Here is a 5281-nt window from a genome sequence, read left to right as displayed (position 1 = left end):
AATAAATGCAAATGAAACTAGTCACACCCAATGTTTTCACTTCCTCCTGTCTGCTGCCAGGATGGTGCCCTCCTGCAAGCTCTGCCTGCAAGGGGAGGGACAGGCCAGTCACCACATGGCCCTGCTGTTTCACACACAAATCAACACTGGCCCATCCTTTCCACACAAAACTGTCATTTCTCCCCAGCAAGCAATCCCACTGTCCCGTGCCCCAGCAGCAGCTGGAGGAAAGAACCTCCTTTCCCCACAGCAGGAACTTCCACACCATTAGTCACACAGATCCTGATGTTGGGGTCGGCTGGGCTCAGACTAGACACACGTGCTCTGAACTGAGGGTCCTTTCATGACAGCAATCTCCACCTCTCTGAATTCAAATTCGGAGATGATCCTGCTCTGTAAGTAACCCCTGCTTTGGGGGCCCCTGTGATGGTAGGACAACATATACAGAGATGTGACAACCCAACAAGAGGTGCAGCAGAAGAAATCAAGAGTGCAAAAAGATAATCTGTCCATCTGAGGAAGCTGGAACTAGCTCTTCTTCCCAGATCATTGCCAAGGCCAGAGATCTGGATGAGCAGTGCAGCAGAAAGGCCAACAAAGAGGGAACTGTCAACAGTAATAGCCCACTGATACTGTAGCCAGGACTGTCCATGTTTGCCTGTTATGGCTCATGGGTTTACCCCTGCAGTTTTCTACCCAGTCCTGTGCTATGGCTGACCAGGACACTTTTTCCCAATACACAATACCTGTCCTTAGGCTATCCAAGAGGACCCCACTGAGGTCTCCATGCAGAGGGATCCTTCCACCTACTTAAGAAAGCCTGGTGCTGATATGCCACTGCAGAGCACAGCACAGGACAGTGGATGAACCAGAACCCATGAGCTTACACTGCTGAAGCTCTAACAAGGACAAGGAGGAACAGTAGTGGAAACAGGTGACTTGCATCAGAGGATGTTGCCATTTTCTTCCTCATGTTTCAGATCACCATCAGGAAACCAAATGCAATTGCTTTTTTTCCTCCAGTTTAGCAGTTGCTTGAGCAGAACAGAAAATACCGGTTGTTTACATCACTAACAAACAGGCGAAAAACCTGCAGCAAGTGGTTTGCAGAAATTCAGATGCTGAACTGGGTATGAGTAATGGTCTTGACCAGGATTTTGATCAGCAGCAAGAAAATGCAAAGTCTACATTTAGAGCAAGTGGTGTCTTCTAGATAATAAATAACTGAGCCAAAACAGTCTAGAGATAACAGAAAGACCCCAAACCACTCTAACAGATCAGTTCCTCAAAGACCAGTGCACGTGCTAGCAGCTTCCCACTTGGGTGTGTTCCAAGATAACAGTAAACAATCTTGACCATAGCAGACAGGTCAGAATGACCAGAGCAGTATTTAGAGCATATCTTGTACTTAGGACTTCCTCCTTCTCTATCATGTTCTGCAATTCATACTTATGGAGAGTAATACAAGACTGTCCCAAATGTGACTAAAACCTTTCACAGATGTAGGCCAGCATATATGACAAGACAGATAGGTAAATACAAGAGGGTAGACAGCACAGATTTGGGCTCTTCAGCAGCTTCTCCCCTCTTAAAGCTTCTCTGAAGGAAGAAAACAGTTCTGGGGGATTCATAGGAAGCAAAAGACACCAAAGCAACCATCACTGCTGCTGGAAAGCTACTGCTTTTCTGGGACTGTCAGGACCTCCGAGGGAGGCTGGAGAGCATCAAGGTTAGACATGGTCTCACACGCTAACCTGATGTCTGTACGTGAGGTAGCTCTTATTGCTTAGCGGTTTTGAGACTTCCCAGAAATGCTAATTTAGAAAACATGACCTGAAGCACATAGCAGTCTGTCCTGAACTGGGCACAATCCTACTTCATCCTCTCCATTTTGCACTAGCATTCTCCCCAACAGCAGGCAGACAGGTCCTTCTGGCACCACGTAGCTGGTGACAATGAGGAGCTGCTCCTGGTGTTGAGCAGAAATGAAAGCAGAAACTTTTTTCCTTTAGCTGCTACTGCTAGTTTAGGACAGAGTTTTGAGTTCAGAGGACCCACAAATTACTCTGTACTAACTGTGTTTGAAACAGACCTCTCAAACAGCATCTGACCACAGAGTCCAGTAATAGCCATTACAAAGTTTCAGTTCTTTTGACTTTTTCTGAGCCATGTTTTCCAGCCCACCCCTCTACTGCAGTCTTTCCTCATTACACTGAGTGTTTTGAAGCACTTGGTATAGTCACATAAGCACACATTTAAGCTGGAACAGCTGTGCTGGAAACTATTCCTAGTTTCCCAAGAGGCCCCAGGAAGCAGTTATCTCCTCTGCAAAAACAGTCATTCAGGGACTTCCTCACAGGGTCTAAAACCCAGGTATCTTATTGCAAAACACACCAGGAATAGAACATCTTCTGCAAGCTCCTTACTAGCTCTTGAGATGCCTGTTGGATGCTGAATTTTTGTATTTCAAAACCAGAAGTGAGAAGAGGGGAACAATCTTGTTACAATGTCAATTTGGTCAAGGTTGCAAGGACAGATTTTTCTGGAAAACATAGCCATTATTGTTTAGGCCAATCATTTATTCAGCTGCAAACTCTTCTCCGCCTTTTAGTTCCTGTCTTTGCATTCTGCATTGCAGGGTGTGACTTTGATTATTGTGCAAGTTGCCTCCTTTGTAATATTCCAACAAGAAATTAACTGATGACTACACTGGCATTTAAAATGTCAGACCACAGTTAACTATTTAACCTATTCCAACTGTTTCTACTTGTGTCAGATCAGCAGCTTTCACATAAACTGTGAGGATTCAGTCTTCTGCTGACATGCAATAACAAAGACGTAACTGACCCAGCTGCTTAAAGTGATATTGCTGGATTGAGAAGAAACACCAATTTACAACCTAAAGTAATTCCAGGTTCAGCAAAGCTTGTGAACCTCCCACAACCCCACACTGTAGGCACCACAGTTATCTTTAACCAGGTCCTAGTTTACTGCTCTTTACAACATATCTCCCCAGTAAGCCTAGGACAGGGTGCAGAAACATGGTGCGAGAAAGGATGGTGCTTTTAGGCTGCCCAAGGCTAGTCTATAAGACAGAGGCAACAAGCTGGGTGATGGGAAGAGCAAAGCTGGGCTCTGAAGTACAACTTTTCTAGATAGAGGATTCTGTCAAAACTAGATCAACCTTCATTCAGAAAACAAAAGGTAGCTGCTGTTTAAACCACACTGCTAACAGGCGGCACTGTGGTGTGCAAGTGTAATGCACTGCGGCACAAGGCAGCAAAGCAGCAGGCCACCAGCAAAGGAACTGGAGCAGCTTTAAGAAGTACAGTCTGAGCCAGCTGCTAGTGAGACCTGCGGTCATAACTGCATTTTGCCATGGCAGAAGTCTTCAATTAGCCACATAAAACATGCAATCTCAACTGCAGAAGGAGCGTAGACTGGGAACAAACACACTAAACTCTCCAAACTGGCAAAATCTGCATTTAATTTACAACATAATAAAGGTTACAGGTAAAAAGCTCAACAGAAAGAGTGAAAAAGCCTATTACATATTACACAAGTGTACAAACTTCTGTACAAAGCCCCTGGATGTTATACTGTCCCCTCCTGTACTGGCCAGCTATGGCCTATAAGCTCTGAAATAATGAGAGCTTGTACAAATCCAGGGAGGAGAAGAGCTTTAAAAACAATGAGCCATAAAGCTTCCCTTTCCAAGAAAGAACTTGCAAAGAGCCACTAAGGAAAAAAAAAGGGGGGGGAGAGAGTGAGAGCAAGCAAGTGCAAAAAAGAGAGAGAAAGAGGCAGCACGAGCAAGCGAAGAGAGAGAGAAAGAGGCAGCACGAGCAAGCGAAGAGAGAGAAAGGCAGTGAGCGTGAGCGGCAGCAAGAGAAAGAGAAAGAGGCAGCAAGCGCGAGAGAAAGAGGCAGCAAGCGCAAGAGAAAGGGAAGGAAAAAATAAAAGTCCTGTTCAACTTTTACTTGCCCTAACTAGTCTTACCCTAAAAAGTCGCCTTCAGAAAACAGACTGGCAGGAAAAAGAAAATTTTACATCCTGGAAAGAAGTAAACCTAAAAATCAAGGGAGAAATATTTAAAGAGTCAGTATGGAGTGTCTGGAACAAGAACGCCTGAAGACTGAATCATTTTCAATAGCAACCTAAACACAGAGCTGCACAACTATGTCATGGAGAAGTTACTGCATTCATCCACATAGTATTTTCAGGTAGGTATGAAGGGGGAGGGGGAAACCTACCAGTCCCTCAAGGCATCACTCTTGGGTGGGGTAGCTACCAGCTCATTTTTTCTTCAATAACATGATAGAAGCAATCACTCTGCAGATGCAGAAGTCGCACTGATTTTGGAGCATCTGTCCAAAACAGTTCTAGTGCATATGGCAGACCAGATGCATTAGAAAACAGCATTGCTCCAACAACCTTCAGGCTTTCACAACACTAGTTTGCCAGGTAGCTACAATAATGTACACATTAATGAACTGCTGGGGATACTACTGTCATTTTAGTGGACATATGCTGGAGGAATCCCCCAAACAAAGGAATGTGACTACACAGCTGAACTGCACTATACAACGTAAAAAATCCAGAATAAATCTAAGAAAAATAGAGTTCTGGCCTTACCTTATGTAAAGACACTGCATCTGAATACATTTGAATCAGATTTTGCAATGTAAAAATGAGAATTTGAAGGGCTGGAGCGACTGTCCGAATCCAACGCATTGAATGCAATTGGAAATAGTGGTGAAGTAGTTAAAAAAAAAAAAAAAAAAAAAAAAGGTAAGGTTACGAAGCCAACCTGGGGACTGCTTTATTTAAGGTGAGGCAGATTCTCTTCTGAGAATTCATATTCTAGCTTTAAGCAGCTCTCATTTCTCACCTGCTGTTACGAACAGCCAAAACTAAAATATGGTGTATATTGTTGTTTTAGCTGTTAAATATGCACGTCCTCTAACACTCCTGATGGTTGCTCATTTTTACTTGTGCCTTGTTGTGTCTCATACATACTCTAATCTCACAGGTTCCGTTTGCAAATAAAAATGAAGTTATTTGAATTAGATGGGCCACTGAGTTTAAAAGAAAGTATTCTCCTCTGTGTTATCTCCCCTTTAAGTTATCACAGTGGAAAGGATTATCACTGCTTTGTTGTTTATTACTTGTACAGTGTAGATAGTGGCAATCACCCAGTCAAGGGTTCCTAGGCTCACCATGCTTGCGTGCTGCCATTAGCACCAACGCAAGCTCAGATCCATTCATGTATGCATTCATG

This window comes from Apteryx rowi, unplaced genomic scaffold (genome assembly GCF_003343035.1).
Source record: "Apteryx rowi isolate R43461 unplaced genomic scaffold, aptRow1 scaffold_43, whole genome shotgun sequence".
NCBI lineage: Eukaryota > Metazoa > Chordata > Aves > Apterygiformes > Apterygidae > Apteryx > Apteryx rowi.
Note: the sequence above shows the minus strand (reverse complement) of the source record.